The sequence below is a fragment of the Peromyscus eremicus genome, chromosome 14 (assembly GCF_949786415.1).
Source record: "Peromyscus eremicus chromosome 14, PerEre_H2_v1, whole genome shotgun sequence".
Classification (NCBI taxonomy): Eukaryota; Metazoa; Chordata; class Mammalia; order Rodentia; family Cricetidae; genus Peromyscus; species Peromyscus eremicus.
Window position 1 is genome coordinate 15,697,965 of NC_081430.1, and position 24,448 is coordinate 15,722,412.

Genomic DNA, 24,448 nt, shown 5'->3' on the forward strand with positions numbered 1-24,448 from the left:
TTTCTCACCCTTCTTTTCTCATGGCTTACTCTTGCTCCTTCCACTGAATCTTTTCTTATGCCTCAGGATTGAATGCTGTACTATCACCCTGACAGACCCCTCTCCTTGTACTTTACCTCGGCTTAAAAGCATCTTGGGTCAGGCATTTGTCCTGAGAAAGAAGAGCCATGTATCATGGAGCATGAGCTACACTGCAGAAACCAGCAGCATGGGCTACACTCCGGAAACCAGCCATCCACATGCTTTCCTATTCATCTGTTCATTATTTTACTGAGCAATTACGGTGTGTCATGCATCCTGTGGTCCTTTCAAATACAGGTGAAGCTCAGGGAGGTCCTCCAAGCACCTCAGAACTTTCTCTAATATTTCTTAGTATCCAGCCTCAGCACTTCCACCTTTGGTGGGAATAGCAATTATGGATTTTAGAGGAAATTGGTGCTGAAGTGAGAAGCCAGAGTCCTTGCCTTTTTGGAACTTCTCCTACCTCTTCATGGAGCCTGCGTGCACTGTGGTCATCAACCGTTGCCTCCTGAGGAGAAGCTTATGAGCAATTTCCTGCTCATTTCCACTGCAGCCTAGCTGAAACCTGGGGACAAACACTCTTGCCAGTGCTTCCTTCCTCCTGACACTCAGAGGCTTGATTATGAGTGTAATTAATGATTACCCTTCTTGCTTGTTTATTTAGTCTATTTCAATATCATAATGCAAATAAGTTTGCTTATATGTGTTTAGAAATCTGATATAGCCTTAATCTATTCTTCTTTTGCAGCTAATAAGGCAGCCATCATCAGCTCGGGGTAGAAGTGTGATAGCCTGATACTGTGAGAGGCTGGCCAAGCAGAAGAGGGAGTCTGCCTGTGGGGAAGACATTACCAATGTATGCATGGTCTGCATCTACTTTTCTTCTCCATTTTCTACAGCATTTGTGCATCTGTAGTGACTGTGTACTTTTTTACACCACAGAAATTGAAGATTTGGAGAATCACTGTCTCATCATCCAGCCCAGAACCTGTATTTCTTGACCTGTAATCTTGGACTATTACTAGCCAGCTTTCCTATGGCCCAGAACTTACAGTGCTTGCCTTTCTTCTTTGAATTGGAACCCCTTTAGCTGTGGCATAAGGATCCCTATATGGCCATGGGCAGAAGTCAGGCTCCAGCTCCTCTTGTAGGAGAACAGGAAATGCAAGCTTTCTTATCACCCCCTCCTAAGTTCTGCACTGAGAAATACTAGTCCATGTTCAGATGGTTGCTTTCTCAAGACACTAACGAGTATCCAGATACACAACTGAAAGATGTTGTCAGGGTGATCTTTAGAGGTGAAGTTTCAGGATGCAGACAGAGAAGAAAAATGTTTTCTTGTGTCTCAGTTGTTTTGTATAAGCAACATCAGTTTTGACTATGACTTTGTGGTTTCATTCATAGATCCTTCATTTACTTTTTGGTTATGTGAAGTATGTTACTCCATCTGAGCCATTTTAAAAGCTGCATGTGTTCATTGGGAATAATCTAATATCTGTTTAGAGTTGAAGAGATTTTCAAATATGTTTCTCAGCATACATGAAGTAGAAATAAATATTAACTGCTTTCCCATAGTAGTTTTGTAATTCTTTAGAATATCAATTATTTTCATACCCTACTTGCAATGAGATAGCATCAGAAGCTTAATACTGCCTACATAATTTTATCAATTACCTCAGGACATTCTTTGCCTCAGGATTTCAAACACCATGATATTTTACTTTTCAGTACTGGAAATGCTAGCTGTTAAATCTAAACTATTTCCAGATACTCCTTTCTTTTTCTTCATACTCTAAATTTACTTAGTGTTTGTAACCACTGTACACATTCTATATTCACTTATTGGTTTATCAACTGTATACTTACCAGAATGCAAACTCTAAGGAATGGAATTCTGACACCTTTCTTCGCTTGAGTATCTAACAGTACCCACAGGTCTCAGGGTATCTATCAGCATCTATAGGTTTCATAAAGTACCCATCAGGAGTCACAGGTCTCATAGAGTATTCATAATTATCTATAAGTCTTATCAATTATTATTTGTATTGAGTAACTTATACAATTATACAATACATTATTTTGTCCAATGAAAGGATGGAATGTGGACAAAAATTCCTAGATGACATGCCTGCTTGACCACAGGCTGATTAGAACTTTGATGATTTTGGAGAGTTGTCAGAGCCCACAGAGGCTATGGTCAACCTTGACAAGTCAAGCAGAGACCTGTGGGAGAGGCAAACGGCAGGAAGTGGCTGCAGCTTGGAGAGTACAGCAGAGATTTTGGACCTCAGTGGCTGGAGCAGGTCTGTCAGCAGGCAGCTGGCTGGAGTGTGTGGGGTGCCTTGGCTGCTGCATGCGAGACAGATCCTCCAGAGAAAGATGCCTGTGGGAAATACACCAGGAGTGCCAAGGAGCAGGCACCTCTGGGTTTGAGTGCATTCTGGGGACACCAGGGTCCCTGTGGAGACAGGGCAACATCCCCCCAGAGTAGAACCTCAGTGGAGGTAGTGATGTGGACATGAGGGAAACTGCTAGCTAACAGAATGCCTGGGTAGGACATGCACAGGACATGGAGAGTGCAGTGGAGATTTTGAAATCATCCCTGCAATGAAAAGAGCAGGGTCTATGTCCCTAGCAGCAGCTGTAATGGCAGCACTGGAGCTTCCAGAAGTATGATATGGCTGGAGCCATGGGGCTGCCCTGGAGGCAGCACTCGGCCATGCAAGCTGGGTAGCACATGGAGGAGGACCCCCAGCAAAGCAGGTAATGGAGCCAGGGTGCAGTGGCCATGACTTGCTGAAGCTGTGTTTCCTCCCGGACCCGAGGTGCTGAATGAGAGCCAGAGCTCATAGCAGTAGGATGGCAACTTGAGCTGTGCAGTGCAAAGTGTGAGAGAGCCTTCGAGGCCTCAGGACATGGGTCCTGGGTGGACAGGTCTGTGATGGAAGGTGCAAACAGACTGTGACTGTAAAAAAGCTGAAATGTGAAGGAGTCAACAGCGAAAGCCATGCAGTTTCTGTTTGCTGGTGGGGAACAGATATGTGGCTCCTTTAAAATATAGCTTTCTGGTTCGTGCTGCCCAGGCCAGCTATCAGCTTTTCCCTAGGACAGAGTTCCTAGAGGAAGACTGCCATAAAATGCTGCTGTAACTGAGAATGAGGTTTCAGAGAAACTTGTTTGAACTGAGTTGCTGCATTTAGGGGAACTGCAACAAAATTTTGGTTGTGGGTTTCTTCATATTTGGAACTTTGAGACTGGAATCAGAAAGCTTTCAGTGGAATTTTAAGACTGGTATCAGAACTGACTTTTTGAACTTTTCAGACTGCAGAAATGGGACAATTTTGGTTTCACCTACAATTTTATTAACTGTGATGACTTATGAGTTGTTTTGTGTATGCATATATACTTTGTTAACTATAGTGACTCATGAACTGTGTAAAAATGGAACTATTTGTGTAGAAATGGAGAAAAAGGCTCAAGATGAAGCTTTAAAATATTATAAAGAAAAGAGAGATTTAATGTTCTTCAGTCTCTTTAATTAAAAAAAAATTTCTTGTCCCTTGAGAATATTGATGTTAACTTGTCTTAATGTACTCTATGTTTTGTTAGCAAAAAGTGTAAATAGTTCTATAAAGAGATTGCTTTGGGGTATAAGTTTGTGAGAATTGTAATTGTGTATAGTAATATTCATACTAGAATTATGATGTTAACCTGTTAATGTTAATAGTGATGCTAAGGGGTCTTTGTATTCAATGTGGTTACATCAGTAGTTTACTGATTTATTTGATGTGGTTGCATCAGGAGTTTATTGATTTTAAAAAAGGGCTTGGTGAAGCTAAGACTGCTGTAGCCATCTTAGGCCCATTCAAAAAGGCCATTCCATCTTTATCCTCCTTTACTCCTTTACTAGGAGGTATAGTACCCATAAGGAGCACGAGTATTGCTATGATTATTCCAGCTACTTGCAAGCTTAGTGGAGAGCTGATTCATAGCTGCATAGAGTTAAGCTCTGTACCCTCACTTGAGATTTATAGTTTTAAGAAGGGGGAACTATGGAAGCCCACAGATGCTATCTAGTGAGACCTTACTCAAGGTCAGAGAATCTGAGCTTGCTTTACCCAGCATAAGGAGATGATTTGGCCCTGGCATGTTTACTAGGTATTTGGAAGGGTCTACACTTGGCTGTACAGTATGCTTTGATCTCGCAGGGGGGGGGGGCTTATGCCTCTCCCCTTGGCATATTATAAAAAGCCTTTTTGAATAAAGGACTGGGTGGCAGCTGGGTATTGATCCAGGGTCCTCCAGAAGCTATCCTGTGTCTCTGCCTTTCTCTTCATCACCTAGGCCTATCTTTCTATCTAATATTTCCTCATTCCTCTCTCCTCCACCCAAGAACCCTTCAAAAGGTGGCAGCAGGTCAGAGCTGGACTCTCACAGGCTCCCACAGAGAATTTAGAGTGTTACAAATCCAGAGTCAAAGTATGCTAGGTCAATCATTAGCTCCCTTGGTAGCTATTTATTGCCCTCCTCTATTTGGATTACACAAAGAAAACACTAACTTCAGCTAACCAAGGGGCTAAGAGAGCAGTCAGATAGCTAATATGTTCACCCTGTTCTTGACTGTCTATTTAGTGTTCCTGCTAATATATTTTTAAAGTGTTTTGATTTATGATTCTCTTTACTCTGTTACTTTAAAATGTCATGAAACTGTTGCCATGTTGGAACATGGTATTGGGGAAAAGCCTGAAGCTGTATTTTTAGGCTATGCTCACCAATATTTAGCTTCAGAATGCACTGTCTTTAATTCCCATTGAGGTGAGAGTTGTGTTCTATATTGATGGGATGGCTGTAAATTAAAAAAAAATAAGATGAATGCATGAATGAATGAACCAATACAGAAAGATCTTAAATGTAGTAGATAAGCAAATATAAATTTGATTAGTTCCACCTAAAAACTTGAAGTCTAGTAGCAGAGGCATGATAATATTATAAATATAATAATGTAAATATAATGAATTAAGAATGCTATAAAAGAAGGAAAGATAAAATTCTGTGAAAAAAATCACTTTCAGCTTGAAACACTTCTTTAAAGAGGAAGTGTACCTCGGCTTGTTTGAATAATGTGAAAAGTGGGGACTTAATGTATGACTCTCCAGGTGGTGAAGACATCAGGCACGAAGGCAGGCAAATGAGATTTGAGGAAAGCTCCTGGCAGCAAGTAGAACATGCCCTGAATACTAACTCCACCCAGCCCCAGCCCTCTGGTCATCTCTCCTTTATACCAGTTGAAACATACTTATTATCAGAAATGTAACTGGAATTCTACTTTTCCAAACCTGGCCTAGGTGAGGTTTACTTGGTATGACATTTTACTGTGTTTAATATTATATCCTATTGTTTTGTTGTCATATTTTCTATCACAATAGGCCCTGTGGTGGTTTGAGTAGGAACCTCCATAGGCTCATATATTTGAATGTTTCCTCATTAGGGAGTAGCACTGTTTCACAGGGATTAGAAGGTGTGGCCTTGTTGGAGTAGGCATGACTTTGTTGGAGGAAGTTTTTCATTGAGTGTAGGCTTTGGGGTTTCAAATGCTCAAGCCAGGCCCAGTGTCTTTCTTTCTTTCAACTACCTTCCAATCCAGATGTAGAGCTCTTAGCTAACTCTCCAGCACCATGTCAGCCTGCAAACCACCATGCTTTCCACCATGATGATAATGGACTAAGCCTTTGAAAGCAAGCCCCAATAAATCTTTTATTTTGTAAGAGTTGCCATGGTCATGGCATCTCTTCACAACAAGAAAACAATGACTAAGCCTGGCCCCTTACAAGCTATTGCAGGGGGATAAAAACTTCTGAGAGTTCTTTGTATTTTTGCCTATAATTATCATCTGACTGATTTAGGGAAGTGGCTTAAAATATCACAGAAATCCTATTTTTCTTTTTTAATTTTTAAAAAGTTTTTAAACAAAAATCTTGCAAAAAATTATACACTGAAATTAACCATATTCTAAATTCTTTATACCTCAATGAACTTCTATGCCATTAGGATTGTCATTTCAATGGAAGCTGTGGAGCTTCACATTGAATTTTACCCCTTCTTATCCAACATATTTTCATGCACTTATCCATCGCCAATGCAAAATAATCCACAACAGAGATAGAAGTAGAAAAACTATTAGCTTTATATTCTCTTTCATAACTCATGTCCATTACCTGCATTCACTCCTTCCTCATGACCTAATACTTAGCCTTTCTTGTTATCTAGATGTTATACTGTACTCACATGTATATTTGTTTTCATACATACATACATATATTATTGGCTGCATTCCACAGATGAGGGAGGATATGCATTTTTTCTTTCTGAGTTTATAAGGCTGTACTTACTAAAAATGCCCCACTTTTCAATATCTGGGCAGAAGTCTTCTTGAAATTGGATTTTCTTAAAATCTTGGGTTTTCTTTTTACAGCATGTCCTTGCAGACCCTGAGATATTCTGGAGCTGGGAGCTTCTGCCCTATAGGAATTCATTTTAAGGATCATGAAACTGAAGGTCAAGGATCTGGTTGCTTTCTCACATCCTGGAGCTGCTTAGAAGCTCACAATAACATTTGGACTTGAAAATTCAGAAGAGATCTAAGACATGGCATGTCACTTTAGGCCAGGAAATTCCCCTCTGAGAATCCAAACATAAACTTTCTGAGATGCTCCTGGATGTAGAATAGGCTTGCCCAGGCCCTACACAAAAAAGCAGGACTGAAATGGCCCTTCTGACTAATTGGAGACTGTTTTTGGAGTTTGAAGCTGTGAAGGAAACTCAGAGCAGGATTTGGGGATCTGAGTCATACCCTGCTATTCTAGTTAATTACTACAACTCTGCTTGAGGGAAAGTGACTATTGCTAAGAAATAAAAATAGATAAAGCCACAAAGGACAGTGGGTAATTGTTATGGAACTTGAAGGCACTTTAGAAAGATAAAACTAAGAACAAAAGGAAAACAACACAGAAAGGAAAAACCTATAAAATCTGATATTCTTAACTGCCTACAGTCAGAAACCAGTGAAAGCAGTAAAATGGTATCTTTATTTGCTTGCAATTCAGACATGTATTGGATTTCTATTTCAATTGAAAGCTAATTAGTAAGTTTCTGTTTGAAGGTTTTTAATTGTTATTAAATAGTAAAATTTTTGAAATCAAACAGGCCAGTCTTAATGAATAGATTAATACAGGAATAAAAATTCAGACCTTTGAATTCTTTGCCACAGAGTAGCTAGTATAACGATTATAGTCATTGGCCAACTGTTCAGCATGCAAGTACAGAAGCAGCTATGGGATGGATATCAGTGTTAGAGCTGGGGGCCATCATTGGTGTACTGGTTAGTCAATGGTGATGAACAGCAGATTCAACTTTTCACTCTTCATCAGCATTTGAAACTGTTGACTTCACTTTTGTTGTGTATTCCCCTTTTCACCCTCACTATTTTTCTCTAATTTCTTTCTTTTATTTCTTATTTTTACTTTCCATTTTCTCTTTCTACCTTGTTTCTTACTATTCTTTGTATCTGGCTATCTTTATTCTTTACCTTATTTTTCCTTCTCTTCTTGTTCCTCTACCTGTTATACTAAATAGCCACAATATGGTATATTTAAGTATTGATTGGTACTTATTTGATAGAACATATTTTCATTGCTTTAAATTTTTAAAGCATTTAATTTAAATCTGTACATGCTTCCCTTTTTTGCCTTTTGAATTTTGTTCACTCTATGTGTATCACACAACTTTATGGGTCATTTCTTGTACCTCATGTTCTAGTATCCTTTCTATTGTTATGATAAAATATACTTATCAAAAGCAAGATCAATCTCATATGAACAATCCCTCAATTGAGACTCCCTTTTTGGATGACACTAAGCTGTGTCAAGTTGATTATTAAAGGTACCCAGAGACTGCATTTGTAGTACAGATAGAAAGATTCAATAGTGTATAAACGTATGCCTTAAATTACCCTTAGAGTATCAGGAGACGAGGGGCTGTGAACTAGTAGCACAATGCCAAGTCATCAGTACTGTAAAACAAATATGAACCCTGGCCGCATATGAAGTGAGTGGAGAATTAGCTGTACTTTGTGGAGTGTTGAGGAATCCTCTCAAGACAAGAAGGTTCTTCATGAGAGGTGATTCGGAAAGACAGCCCCCAGTATTTCCATTGCAATTGGAAAAAAAGGAAGGATGCCCCGGCTTTATTTCTTTCTGACCTTCAGTCTATAGGAAGAGATGGCCTGTTCTCAGATTGCAATTCCTGAGAGAAAATGCCACTTCTGCCAGGAACAGGTGTCTACAGGGTATCATAAAGAGACAGAAAACACTCAAAACCTTCATTACACCAGAAATTTCCAAACTGCTCCAGAAATGTTAATGGATGTCAAGGAAAATAACATTCTATAGTCAAATAGTTGGGGAAACAATAGGATTGATAAACAGACTATAAGCAGTATGTGGAAGTATTCTAATATACTAATAAATACCAAAAATATCCCAGCGGGCATAACTTGGGAAGTGTTTCCAAAGCAACACTCAAAATTTTCTTTTGATCTTGAATATTTTTTTTTCTTTCCTCTCAAGTTGGATTAGGATATTCCTAACACAAAGCCCATGGTTTTTCTTTCAAATATATCACTACCCTGTCTGCTTCTGGTATTACTACTCTGAAGAAAATACTAGAAACTCTTTATGGTCAATGTCTCTTCTGCTACAGCAGAAAAGGGAATACCACCAGATCTCAAAGGATTATACTCAGTGGATTTAGCCAGCACCATGAGTAATCATAGGCAAATCTTGTAACCTGTTTGAATTTCTGTTCCTTTTGCTACTTCATCTAAGACAGTTATGGAGATGTAAATATTCCTGATAAACTCAGAAGTCAGAGGATATTTGGACCTGGTTAGGAGGCTGAGAAAACAAATCCAGACATTTTGTTTTTAGGTAAGAAGAAACTTGTTTGGAAATGTAAGAGTTAAGGGAAGCCTCCCAACTTTCCATGGCTCAGTTCCATGTGAACCACCATATCTGTGAGCCCCCCAGTTGGGCCTTGGTGTGGACTTTGGTTTCCTAGTCCCCACTCTTTAAAGGGCTGCCCAGGGGAGACTACAGAGTCAAACAAGGACATGGAACCCAATTAGTACTCACCCGTTCTGAAAAGGGCCATCTGGAGGCATAATCTTGTGTCTTGAAAAACTGGCAACTTTCTTGCCAGAAAACTACATTTGGTAGTGTTTAAGGAAACCATTCAATGCAGCTTGACTTTTATGGAGTTCTAAACATTTGAACAAGATGGGAGAGATGGCAGGCTTAAAGTGCTTCTGGGTAAATCCCCAAATGTTGTCTTTTCCCACTGCTATTTCCCTTGGAAGAATATTCTCAGTAAAACTCAAAGCACAGTTGCCCTAAACAACCAAAACAAAACTTTGGATTTGTGGTATGAAATCCAAGGTACATTAAATGGCCCATTTAAATTATTTAACACAACTCACATAACTCAAAGCGTGTGTATGGCGTCAATGACCTTCATTGTATTATACCTCGGCAAGATAAGATGCTAGGAAAATAACTAAATGAGAAGCAAGTGTTTATAATAATTCTTAATTGCAAAGAAGCACAGGGGTATTTGCTCGTGGACAGTGGGTCATTGAGGGGTCATCTTTATGTTTTCTTAAGAGTGTTAAAAGTCTACCTGTATTATTTGTTAGTATCTCTGGTTCATGGAGGGATCAGCCTGAAAACTTCTGGTCAAGTCAAATTTGGCAACTAGTAGTCCCATAGTGAGGAGAGGGAAGAAGTTGGAGTTGACAAAAGATACTATGTAACTAAACAGAAATGAAAACTTGTTTTTAACTCTGCCACTCACTGAAATATCTATAGTTATCACAGGGCTATGAGTTCTTGAAAATCCCTAGATTTAACACTGTATTTATGAAGTAGCATTTAAATCAGAGAGAGAAATTCTATCAGCAACCCTCCTCTGTGACCATAACAGCATCCTACCTGTATGTAGGCCAGTAGAGCTGAATGGTGCTTCCCTCCATTTCCCGAGCAAAACACTTAGCTTCCTGAAATTGTATGTATGTGGGGCTGGGAATGGAAGAGCAGCCTTTGGAGGACTTTGGGAGGTGTTCTTCTGCTTGCCTAGGAGTGCTGTGTGAGTATGCAGTGGGTTTTGTAGTGGCCTGAAGGCCTTGTGGGCTCACAGAAGCATCCTCATTGCCGTCTGTGACACAGAGGACAAGCATTCTTTCTGAGGTCTCTAATCCATCTGTTGCAGAGATTCCTGGGTTGGTGGGAAATACAAGTCCCTATCACCTGACCTTATCTGCTGCTGCTTCTAATAGGGTAGGTGCCATGACCCCACCTGGACCTAACTCCTGCTGGGCACTGAGGAGTTAAGGATTAGAAACTGTATGTGTGTGGGGGGGTGTGTGTGTCATATACACTGATTTCCTCTTCTTTCTTTAATAAAATGGGAAGTCATATCCCAAGAATGCTGCAGGGACTGTGTACCTCCAGAGCCCTCAAGGCAGTGAGGCAGAACACCTGCTCTCACTGGCTAGCCAGGGTTCCTTCAGGACAGCAGCAGGAATCCATGCACAGCAGTGATAAGAGTTTTGTTTGTATTAAATCAAAAGCACAACTTAGAGTTTGAGAATTTTGACTGATGATTTATGAGCATCTATAGTTCTAATAAAATGACATAGAACAATTGTATCACAATGGAAAAGCAGAAGTTTTAGTCATTTAAAAATTGTAAAATTGGGAAGCAAAGCTGTTCATTTGACTACTGGCAAGAAAGAGTGCCATCTAGAGGCCATGTGTAGAACTTCACTTCTGAAGAGTCCCCTGCATGACCTTGATCTAGTTACTCCTAACAAAGGTGCTTGGGATTGAGAGGGTGGAAAATGGAGCAGCTGGCATTGCCTCGTGGTAATAGAGACAGAGGACAGATTCTACTAACATGGGTGATAGTCTGGGCCTTGCTTATTTCTAAATAATGAACTTTCTTTGTCTTTCTTAGCTATCTCCAGTCTCCTAGAAAGCTTTTGTGTTCTCGGCCTTCAATTTTTCTACCATCCAGGCACTTGCATTTTTTGACAGAAGGAACATGCTTAAATATTTTATTCCCTTTTTTCATTTGCATTTAGAAATGTGTATATGTGAGATGATGTGTGTCATTTCAAAAGGTCCCAAGTGGAGAGGAATGGTGGAATATACAAGAACAAGGGAGATACAAAATCACCTCTAATTCTGTTTGGTTTTTTTGTTTGTTTGTTTGTTTGTCTTTGTTTTTGTTTTTCGAGACAGGGTTTCTCTGTGTAGCTTTGCGCCTTTTCCTGGAACTCACTTGGTAGCCCAGGCTGGCCTCGAACTCACAGAGATCCACCTGGCTCTGCCTCCCGAGTGCTGGGATTAAAGGCGTGCGCCACCACTGCCCAGCTCTAATTCTGTTTTGACACTTGGGAATGATAGTACCTGATGATGATGATGATGATGATGATGATGATGGCACCTGGTAGTCGTGTATTGCAGTGCTCCTCAGAATTGATTTGTTTCCCTCATTTTCAGTCAAATTACAAAACAATATCAAATTATTTTCTGGGTGCATTGGTGTTTACCACTGGCCTGTAAGAAACCTTACATTTGAACAAGTGGCCAAAAAGATCTTTGAAGTCAGTATAATATGTCACCATTATCATATTAAAGATGTCTGATAGTAACTTCTCACCATTACTTTGGTAACGGGGGAATTCACAACACCTGAGATAGTGACCAAGGTGAACATCATTCCCAAAGAAACTCTGATGAAGTTGGCAACAGACTGGAGGGTACAGTACAGAAATGATGCCCCTTTCTGCTGCAGAGAGGGCACAGGCAGGCATGTGCAGATTTCAGGGTGTGCACTATTGGCTTTCCTGCTCTGATTTTCTCAAGAGTTCGGATGAGCTCCTATGTGCCTTGGGAAAGCTTTCCTCTGGCAGGAGACATTCTGGCTTTTGCCATGTAAGTGAGCTACGATGAAACCATGCAGACCCCAACATTTCAAGGTTAATCTTTTTGGAATTTGTTAAGAGTGCTCCCGACCCCTTGAGATGGTGGTTAGTGGTACTGAGCTTAGCCATGACATATAGAAATTATTATATCATTTGTTTCCAAACTTCAGAAACCACTTGTAAAAGCTCTGAGTTTGTTTGCCTCATTCTCTCAGTTAATTAAAAAGAGGATGTTTTTATAGCCTCAAGTGTAATGTAATTTATAATCGGCCTTTCTTCCTCCTGTTTTTAATTACCAGCTTTGCATGGTGAACCATTTTTCTTTTTATTGACTATTTGGGCATAGATTTTTGAGACCAGTGTTAATTGGAAAATAAGTTCTATGAATTTTAGTCCCTTCCAGGAAGGTGCAAGGATAGAAACTGAGTAGAGTTTATTTCTCCTTCATCTTCCCCTAAACTGATAAGGGAAATCTTTTCTGTCAGGTAATTTTCCTATTCAAACGTATTAGATATGAAAGTTTAGGAAGACTGAACCAAGAGTCCAAGTATAAATTCAACTTTTTCTTTCAGTGTAGCTATGGTGGAGAAGACAGAACTGTTGAGGTTTCCAGCAGAGTTCTTGATACCCTTGACTCATTGACTGATTCTATGTATTTCTTTGTATTCTACTCAATATGATGTGAGGAACCTCATAAAAGAGAAGGCATGCTGTTCTTTAGTGATAAATGCATCCAACGTTAGGATACACTGCCCAGTTACCTTGCATGTTACTCTGATAAGCAACTGGGAAGATTACATTTTAAATTTATTTGTCACAATCCACAGAGACTATTTTCCCATTTTAGGCATTAGAATGTCACTTCCTTCAGGAATGGCAGAATTAACTGTCAGGTCAGCTTTGCCTTCTTGCAAGGCTTGTTCTCTACTCTCGTGGATGGTGTGGGCTAACTTGAGGTAGCTTCATTTTATTCTTTCTTAGAAAGATAAAAATCAAACTCAGACTTTACCTTGTCTGAGCTTCACTGGTCAACTGAGAGATATGTCTCCTCTCTGGTGAATGGATCCCTGTGGGAACTTCACCTGGACCTGCATGACTTTGGAGTCACTGAGCAGTCATGGCCATGTATAGATGAGAAGAACCATTTATCTTTTCAAATGTTTTTAGGTCACACACAGACTGGGCAATGGCCTTCAATGCTGAAGCTGTTTCTTCTCCTGGGAAGAGGAACAGCTTCCTTCTCTAAAAGCTTCAGAATAAGGTGCTGAACTGTCAGACCATGGTCCATGAATAAAGCTGTGTGAGATTTATGAGCTCATGAAAAAATAGCAAATAAACAAGGCCAGAGTCTTGTAATCTCTGTTCCTCTATGACTGAGGTTGCTCTTGTGAATGTGCTCTCCAGCCATCCCAGGTGTAATAAACAAATAGGAGTGGGGTTGCTTTAGACCACCCATAGTTTTACCCCTTATTCAGAATAATGTTTCCAAGCATGAGTTGTCCTCACGACTGACTGTACATAGCCTAAACTTAGTTGCCGTTGCCCTTGTGACTGTATACAGCTTCAGCTCAAGTGAACTTTGCTCACATGACTTTTTTAACCTTTTTGCTTACCCTCAGAATATAAATTGCCTGATTCTGTGAATAAAATTAACTATTGCATGAGACTGTAGTCTGCCTCATTTTTAAGCTCCATTCTCCCAGGTTAACATCACCAAAGAAAACAGTAACTATGAACCTCATGTTTTTATGAAACTATGATGTCACCATGTTATCAGTTCCCCAGTGATATCCTGACTTTTTTTTTGCTAACATCAAAGAAAACAAAGCTGATATCTATCTGCTGTCTCCTTTTAGAGAGAAGCACTAAGAATTTCTGTTTAGAGACACTATCTCAAGCTCATTGGCTTTAGGGAAGAAATACAGGTGACAGTATTTTTGACTTGCTCTAAATTTTGATAATTTTGAACATTAATTTTAATATCAGTTTGTCAGTTTCTACAAAACTAGCTGTCTTTTTTTTTCCCCACAAAGATTGTACTGAGTTTGAAGAACAGTTTGGAGGATATTGAAATATTTTCAGGCTGTCACAAAATGCCACATACTGGCTAGTTGATACATAACAGAACTTTTTGTTTCAAGGTTTCTTGAAGGTGAGAAGTCCAACATTAAGGCACTGGTAGATTCAGTGACCACTTCAAGGTTTGTAGATGACACGTTTTCTTTTGTCTTTGATGACCATCCCTCCTCATCATGACTGTGTGGAGGGCACTAATCACATCCATGGGTTCTCATGCTCATCATCAATCGCCTTCTGAGGTTAGAATTTCAACAGGAAAATTACAGAGGGACAGTTATTTTTAACAATGTTAAACCTTTGATTCCATGAATTTATGATGCTCTTTCAATTTACTTAGGTCTTTTTAACTCCTTTTCAAAATTTTATAGTTTTTAATACATAAACCACTTTTAAATTAGATTTAAAACTAAATAGTTTCCTATTAGATATTACTATAAATGGAATTGTTTTATTTTTTTCTTCTTTAGGTTATTTACTTCTAGGAAATATAAATGATTATTGCATATAGATCTTATATACTACAGTCCTGTCATACTCATAATCTGTTTGTGGATTCTTATGATTTTCCATGTTTGTGAACTTGCTATCTACAAAGAGGGTAACATATACTCATAGTTACTGTGTCACTCATTTCTTTCCAGTCTAGATGACTTTTACTTAATTTTGTAGCTTAATTTCTCTAGCTAGAATGTCCAGTTCAGTGTTAAGTATCAGTAATGTGAAAAAGCATTCTTGTTTTCTGTTGGATCCTAGGAGAAAGCATATAGTCTTGCACTACTAAAAGTGTGTCAACTGTGGGGCTTTTGTATAAGCCCCATATTAGACTATGGGCATTTCCTGCTGTTACTATTTTGTTGAGTTATTGTAGCCAGAAAGTTTCTCTCCAGTCCTACCCGGCTCACAGTCAGGACAAATCTCTCTCAACCAGTCCTACAGCCACTCAGACCCAAGTAAAAACACAGAAGCTTATATTATTTAAAACTGCTCGGCTCTTAGCTCAGGCCTACCACTGACTAGCTCCTACACTTAAACTCAGCCCATTTCTGTTAATCTATATGTCACCATGTTTTTTATGGCTTTACCTGTGTGCCATTACATGCTGCTCTCTGGATGGCAGACTGGCATCTCCTGACTCAGCCTTTCTCTTCCCAGAATTCTCCTTGTCTGCTCGCTCCACCTATACTTTCTGCCTGGCTACTGGCCAATCAGCAATTTATTTATCAACCAATCAGAGCAACATATTTTCACAGCATACAGAAAGATGTTCCCCCATCAAGTGATTTTACCATAAATTTATTTATTTTAAATTTTTTAGACATGATCTTGCTATGTAGCCCAAGCTGGCCTTGAACTCACAGCAGTTCTCCTGCCTCAGTCTCCCAATACATGATGTTATAAGTCAGTGCACATTACACTTAGATATATACTTTTTAAAAAAAGTATATTTTGCAAAATGTTTCTTGTGAGTCTACTAAGATGACCCTGTGTTTTCCCTCAGTATATATCCATGCGTTCTTGTAATGATCCTGTTGGTTGTGACATGCAGTATTTTTTTATGTTCTGCTGTATTAGCTTTAATATCAGTTTGTTGAGAATTTTAAAATTTATGTTCATAAGACTTATTTGTCTCTAACTTAGTTTCTAGAAAGTCTTTGTCTCATTTTAGTATCAGAGTAATATTGGCTTCATAGCAATAGTTGACAGGTGTTTTCTCTTTTACTTTTGGAAGAATTTGTGAAATATTAGGGTTGTTTATTTTTTAAACATGAACTAACATTCACCAGTAAATCTAGGTAGGCCTGACTTTGCTGAGAAGTGTTGCCAGTGTTAATCCACTTCACCACTTGTAATAGGCCTGTTTAATTTATTATTTATTTTTAAGGTGGGTTTTATAGTTTGTGTATGAAATGGAATTTGTACATTTACTAGATTGTTCCTTTTCTATTGACAGTTGTCTTCAGCATTTCTTTATAATAGACTTTTATGTTTGAAAAGTTATCAGTGGTGTCTGTTCTTTCCTCGTGTTTGTGATTTGAGACTTCTATTTTCTTAATTTATGCAAAAGTTATTTTATTACTCATGAATAAGTTTCAACTTGAAATTTGAACAACGTGCTTTGCACACAGTTAAAAGTCTCTCTGGCTCCCTAGTTCCCGTGCATATAATACTTTCTAAGTTCTCCCAATTAGTGGTTCCCTGAGGTTTTATACCAGAGAACTGTGGGATTCTTAATTGTCTTGTCCTCAGTATGGAGCCTGCTTAGGCAACTAGAACATCTGGAACAGCAGTTCCTGAAATGTAGCACTTCTTAAGCAACATCAGCTACCGGCAAGCTTGTTAGAAATGTGAGTTCTCAGGTTTCTCTCCAGACCTGCTGAGCAGACCTTGTGTCTTGCTTACTTTTCTGTTACTGTGATAAAACACTATGACCAAGTCAAGTTATAGAAGGAAGAGTTTATTTGGGCTTATAGTTCTGGAGTGTTAGAATCCATGATGGTGATGCAGACATGGTGACTGGAACAGCAAGCTGAGAGCCCACAACTTGACCTGTAAGCAGGAGGCAAACAGAGATAATCAAAGTTGGTCCCAAGTGAGGTACTTCCTCAAGCAGAACCATATACCGTAAGGCACCAAGCAGCAATATCAACCAGGGACCAAGTATTCAAATGTCAGAGCCTATGTGGGATGTTCTCATTCAAACCACCACACTTTATGTGCTTTAGACATACTTTCCAGTTGAATTTGACATTTTACAAAGCTGTCAACGAAAAATGAATAACGTAGGTAAAATGTACAAATCACCACTAAACAGCTTGACTTTCCATGGTACACATTAGGACATCCCATGTAAATTAGTAGGCCCCAAAGTTCTCTGCATTGGACTTGCTCCCTCTCTAAGGCCATTGGTATCTTCTGGAACAGGAATTCTGTGAACAACGGACTATGAATGACTAGAGTTGTCTTTTAGGTTAACTACAGTGTCTCACTGTAATGTCCTGACAACAGAGATGATGCAGAAACTGATGTCTCCAAGAGAATACTGGTGAGTATGAGGAACATGCATGGGGGAAAATAAGGCAGTATTATATTTGCTTGGTTTTTTTTTTCCTAAAGAGAGAGAGAAGGGATGGAGTTGAATGGGTTGGAAGGATCTGGGAGGAGATGAGGGAGGGGAAACCATTATAAGAATGTGTTGTACGAAAAGAATTTCTTTTTAAAAACAAAAGGAAAGAGAATTATTAAGTTTGAGAGAAGACATGTTTTGGTCAGCACCGTCTATTTGTGAGGTCCTAATGAGTGCCATGGGAGGTTGGACTGCTTAGTGCTGGTTGCTCATAGATGCTCTGTTCCTTTGGTGTTTCCATAACCTTACTAGTTTTGCTACCTTCAGTCTTGTTAGCATAGATATTCCCCCTTTAGCAGGGAAATGAAAATGTCTCCAAATGTCTGTAATGTAGAATTTCCGCCCCCCCCATATTGGTACATACAAGTGTCAGATCTCTGTAGAAGTTTTGGTAAGACATGCTCATACTGCTATATGTCTATTGTCTACTCACGTGTCATATCTTTTCTTTGCATATTATACGGAATATGGGTGCAACTTTTACATTGAACAACCTTAAACAGATCAAGCAAATAATTACAATATTTTTAAAGGAGAAGACAGCTATATTCTGTAAAATCACTTTATTTGTTTAAAGTTGAGTTTATAATTTTTACCATAGCCCTGTGATATTACTGCACAGAAAAGTCAAGAGACCTAGATTCTAATCTGAAAATTAGAAAATTGTAAATTAAGTAAGCATTAACTTCCACTCTTAAACAAATTGAAAATCATCCTCTCAATTTCTTTATCTGCAAAGTATAGAAAATGGCTTCTCAAACCTACTCACAAAATTGCTGTTGGAAATTAATTAATCAACAAGTTCAGGAAATGTATTAACTCCTGTATGCTAGGCGATTGACAGAAAACACAGTGGGAGGGAAATCCTCTTCTGTTGCCAGGGGACACACAACAGAAGCACAGCAAGCAAAGAGAATGTTAGGTAGCATGTCAAGTGGTGGGAAGTACTAGACAGAGGACAAGAACAACAGAGAACTGGTGTAGGGATGGTCTAGTGAGGAGACGTATAGGCTTTCAAATGGGTTATACTATACGTGGGAATCCCATGAAGAAGCAACAGCAGAGTACTGACCAGAGGACACTATACAACCGTCACAGGAGAAGAGAATGCCAGGCAGAAGGAAGACCAAGCCAAACTACTCATGCCAGGGATGTTCAGGGATCAGACCAGATGCCACAGTGCTTGGTGTGGAATAAAAGAGGAAGGTGTGGCAGAAAGTGAGATCAGAAGGTGGCATGGGTTGGCATAAGGACATATATGGTTTTGAAGCTTGTTGTGTGACAAACTTTTCCTGGGGAGGTATAGCACACATCTGACTATTCACTCCAAATAGGGAGCCAAGATAGACCAAAGTACAGATACCACCAAAGTTCAACTTGGTGAACCATGAGTTTTATTAGAGTTACTTGCAGGAACATGGGTGAAGGGTTACTTACGGGAGCAGAAATGACTCAAATACAGCTGCATTTCCAAAGTCCAACTCTAACCCGTACACGGGTGGCAGCTCACAAAAGCTGAGAACTTGGAGCATACCATACAGCCTGCAAGCAGGTCAACGGGTTGGCGAGTGTCCTTTCCCACATGCCTCTGTTGGTCTAAAGCTCTTCCAGATTCTAATCTGAAAATGAGCAAATTATGAATTCACTAACATTAACTTCCATTCTTGAACAAATTAAAAATAATCCTCTCAATTTCTTTATCTACAACTGGCCTCAGAGTCTTCTTTGCAACTCAGATTCCTTCTGTTTGGGGATTCATCGCTTTTTTTGTATTATTGACAAAGAACCTAGTCAATCTGGTCAGTCTCTGGGACTTCATGAAGCTATTTGAGTGGTTTACCTTCCTGTTTAAATAGCTTCCCCACAGGATGGAATGTTTCAATCTAGGAGGAAACTGTTACACAACCAGGCTCCCATCAGGATATTTGCTATTGTCTAGGATAAAGCAAAGACTATTGTAGAGTTTTGAGCATAGAACTGACATGATCTCATTAGTTTTCAGTATAGTCACTCTGGCTTCTCTTTAGGAACCAATCAACCACTGGAGCATAGAAATCGAAAGAAGAGACCAGTTAGAAGGACAGTGACGATATATTCAGAAAAGAAACCACAACAGTTTTGAGGAGTGGTCATATTCTAGATTTGTCTTTGTAGGCAGACTTATTAGGTGTTGATGAGATTGCTGGTGTGATCTTATGGGAGGTTGACACCAGACAGCTGGAATGAGTGAATAGGAAGATATGGTTGCTTCTGCACATCTGCCTTCTCTTTCAATTCCCGTGACTAATCAACAAGGATCTATATACATCTTCTCATAACTTCTTGACTTCAGCATCCCTTCAATAGTGAAATTTGTATCTTAGAAGGTTAGTCTCATGGGTTGTAATGTGGAGAAATAGTTCAGAGTTCAGTTCAGGGGGTATTTTACAGCTCTTTAGGATAGAGCAAGGATCTGAGAAAATCCACAAAAATCTATGCGTGCACATATACACACACACACACACACCATATAAACATACCTATATGCACACAAAAACACACACTTGTATACACACAGTTTATTTTGCTTTGCTTAACTTAATGTATTTCCCTTTATTTGACTTGGGATATCTTTGACTCATTTATCTTCTGCTTAAATCTCACAGAATATGTAAATTAGAGAAATACTGGCCTATTCTGCTAGCTTCACATCTAGAATATATATACTCTAAGCCTCTATGACTCTAGTCATAACTAATTTTCCTACATCAATGTGTTTTTTGAGGGGTAAATAATATTATTTCTTCAAAAGTCCTATAGATTAACCCTATAGGATTGATTATAAATTCTAAATTTTACATTATTTATAGTCTAGCCACAATATCATTCTCATGAAATCCCATATTCAGATGTATGTTCTTTCAATGGCCTCCAATTCCTCCAGATACGCTATGATTTCTGTGAGCTCTAGACAACCTTCCTACTTATGTGGTTTCTGTTCCTTAACACTGCTTCAGTGCAAGGGCTGTTTCTCATAACAGCTTCCTGTGATTACTACAGGCTGTGGCAGCCTTTTATCAAACCCTAACAGAACACAGTGGTTATGCTTCTTAGGCATTTCTTAGTGTATGTTTTCTTGAAGTAATGCTAACATTTAAAGTTGTAGGCTTATTTTCAAAATAATTTCCTTGATAGCTTAGATTAATGCTTGCACTTTCTTGTATCACCCTTGGCATCCTCACAACCCAGGGTAGATATGTGTTCAGAGACATTTGCAGAACAGTTATTGGTAATTTTAAAGCAAGTATGCTACCATGTAAGAATACAGCAATAACACTTGCTATTTTCTATTTCTAGTATTTTCTAAATTTGCTCTAATTCTGATTCATATCCTTTCATTCTATATGCTGGTATGCTTGCATGAATTTCTATGGGTTTATTTATTCACACAGACTGCTGGCAACATCATAGACTGAGACCTCAGCACCTTGATATCATGGGAAGTAAGAGAAAATAGAATTTAGGAAGAACACACTCTTGGAGAGAGGAAATAACAATAGGCCTGATCTTTATGGAAAGGGCAGCCTGTAACTGTGTGCACACTGCTTGTGAAGCTCAGCACAGATAGGTTTGCTTCCTACCAGGTATCGCTTGCAAGACAAAGTCAAGGGGGTTATCCTGACATATCTAGTGATATACCTACTCAAAATAGGACTAAGAGATCTAGAAATAGGACCTAGTCTCCTTGGGAAAAACCTGCAGGTGTTACAGAAGACAAACTAGAGGATGAAGGCAGGCTGCTGCACCAGTGAATACCTGAATGCTGGAGGGAACGTCTAGAGGCACAGACATGGCCAATCAGAAATGGTTGAGTGGGAGATTGACTGTGTCAGTTTATCTTGTGGGGACAGCTCACTGGGTAGTCTTTACAGAACGCCTAAGACTTAGGAGCCTCTGCTCTTTAATTTGAAGAAGCAAATGCCTGCTTGGAAATTTAAAAAATGCAATCCTATCTATCTGACATTGATTTACACACACACACACACACACACACACACACACACACACACACACACACCCCTTGTTCAACTTCAGGCAGTGCTGGGTCCTGAGGAAATGTTTCTGTTCTTTTCACATATCTAGTCACTGGAGTACCAAACCTCTGCTGTAGTCAGATTACCCAGAAAATGGATGAAAGGAGGCTTTAGTTAAAAATATTAGTAATAACAAGGACAGCAGGGCAGAGGTGATAGGTGAGGCAGCTGGCTGGGTAGCCAGTCCTCAGTCCACTAAGGTCCGTGTGTCCAAGCAAATGATGATAGCAAATGATGAAAGTGTGACCAGCTAAAGTAAAAATAACTGTGATATGAGTAACAGGCTTCAGTGTCTACTAAGTGACAGGCACTTGGAGAAAAGCTTTTCTTTGTTCAATGCATGTACAATAAACATGGCATTGCCCTGTGGTGTTGAGGTGTTGAAAGAGTTGGTTCTGTGGCTGGTAAGTTTTACAGCTCAGATTCCTACCAGCAAAGGGAATTCTCTGGTGGTTCAGTGTGAGGGTACCACAAGGGGTGACTAGAAAAAGAAAACAAAAACTGTTTAAAGTTTTTGGAGCCAGAAAAGACAGCTAGAGCTGGGACAGAGGTAAATGCCGCCTGAAGGGGAAAAGAGGATTAAAGCAGTGAATTCCCAGCACGTAGTCCTTAGCCAAGGCCAGAATCGCTGCAGTAGATTTCCCTGCATCCCTTTAGAAATTCAGGTTCTTGAGCCGACTCCCTGATGATCCCAAGACTCTGTATACTGGGAAGCAGTCGCACTTGTACGTCTCTGAGAACAGAGCTTCTCCGTTCTCTTCCCGGACCTGGCTCAGCCACGTCCCCTTTAGCCTCGTTTTTCAATTGAGAAGACAAGCTGAGAGGTTGCAAGGAGTTCAGATTGCCTCCCGGACTTGCTTTGGCCTGGGTAGCTCCCACACCCGCGATCTGCCCCCCCAGGCGTTCTCAAGCTGCTGCTTCTGCCCAGGCCGCACAGAGGGAGCGTGAGGCTGTCACAGGCAGCAGGACTCCTGGCTGGCCACTGGGTGGCACTGCTGTCCTTCCGTTCCTTACAGTATCCCTGCTCAGCATTCACGGTTGCAGCTAGAGTGCCACTGCTGCCTCTTCCCAGTGTCTCCTCACAACAATGAAAAACAATGAGTGGAGCCCACCAAGTCCTTTGGCCAGCAGGGAAGCCATTTCAGAGCCAGGGAGGCCCTGGGAGGATGTGCAGGACAGCCCATCTAAGGTGAAAGAAATGCTGTGGGTTTTATAAAATCAGCTTCCCAGGTTCCTTCTGGGATGTGTTTATAGGCCCTGTTTTGAGTACTGTGGAATGAAACCTTACTGAAGACAAGTCCAGGAGAGGTGAGCAAATAAGAATTTTTCACAGGGACCGTTTCTGAGCCTGCAGAACTGCTGAATAAGAACATGGAATGCTTTTTATCTGATTTGAGAGGCAATTTGTATTCAGGGAAAAAGAGCCATTTGTTGTTTGTTTTTTTATTTACTGCCCTCTGGTGGAAACACATTCAGAATTTAATTTTGAAAAAGATGCCCCAAATAGAAAGGAACAAAGAATCCTGTCACACTTCGAAGACAGTCCTGGGAAGTCAATATAAGTTTTGTATTTGGAAGGTGTTTGGGGACAGGGCCAGCCGCCTTATTCAGGCAAACGTTAAGCAGAATTTTATACCATTCATGTGATCTGAAGTCACAGAAAAGCTTGAGGAGAAAACTCCTATGTTGGAATCTGCATGTTGGAATCGTGATTCCTGCTTTCTTCCAAGTTTTTAAATTTTTGTTTACTTACATGATCAAAACAGTGTTGTATTTTCCTAAGTGCTTTCTATTTCTGACTTTTTTTCATCCTCATGTTTTCCTAAATTTTCACCCACTTTTCAAAGTCCAATACATCCATGGTAGGCAGCTGCTCTGCTGCCTTGACGCTGCCTCGTTGACAGGCTGTTTCTGGTGAGAAGCTTGCTAATGCACTCGGGTGGTGGCCAAGCTCCAGTCCTGGACTGAACCCCAGGTTCGCCATAAAGATGTTTGGCTGAATCCTGGATTCAGAGGGAATCTCAGCTCTGGGGATGGTGGAGTGTGTCTGGGAGCAGAGAGCTGGACAGCTACCAGGTCTGCTCCATGCTGTAGTTAAGTCAGATGGTTCCTTTGCAGCATGCTGTCAGTCCCAGCAGCAGACAAAGAGAACAGATAGCCAAATGGGGAAATATTCAATCCATCTCACTTTTCCCCTTCCTTAAAATTAAATTTCTTTGCCTTGCCTTTCTTTCTTATTGTGTGTATTGTTTTATTTATTTAATGGTGAATGAGAACGTTGCTTGTCCATTAGAAAACATACATATACATACTATGAAAACTGATCTTTCTTGTTCAAAATGTAATGTACACTCCTGTGCAATATCCATAAATCAGATTTTAAGACAAGGCAACCTTACTGAAGTCAGAGGGTAAGGAGACTTTGTCCGTTTCTAAGTCTATTTCCCTTTTGTGCAGTCTCAGCTTCTTGAAGGTAGACTTCTTTCTTTGGGAGGGAAATAGTGTGTCATTAGCCTAGGGATGGTCACTTGGTTTTGTCTATGTGAGTGCTGCTGGTACATTCATCTTCGTGTCTCCCAGAAATTCTAGAATATTTTCTGACTGTAGAAGATGTCCCCAAATGTCATTCATTTGAAGTATTGGAAACTAAAATATCAATGGAATGGAATGCTTTTGAGGGTCATCTTCTTTCATATAGGTATCCGAGGAAGCCTGATATAAAATAATGAGCAAAATTGCTGAGCTCTTAAACTGCTTCTGATTAATTCTGGCCTCCATTCTGGAGCTGAGTGTACTGGCAGAGTGTTTACTAGCGTGGTGATTCATGAAGGTATAAAACAAAGAGTAAATACACTCCTGTGAAAATGACAGCTGGTTCTTTGATATCTATATGATGTCTAGCTCTGGTCCTCCAGTTTTCAGAGCTCAGCCTTTTGGACAAAGAAAGTGCATCTGAAACTCACTCCCATGAAGTGGATTTGGAAAGCTGCAGTTCGCAATGAGTTTGTTTAAGCCTGACCTACATGCCATTTTCTTTTTTCTTTTTCTTTTTTTTTTTTTTAAATTTTTTTGAGTCAGGGTTTCTCTGTGTACTTTTGGCGCCTGTCCTGG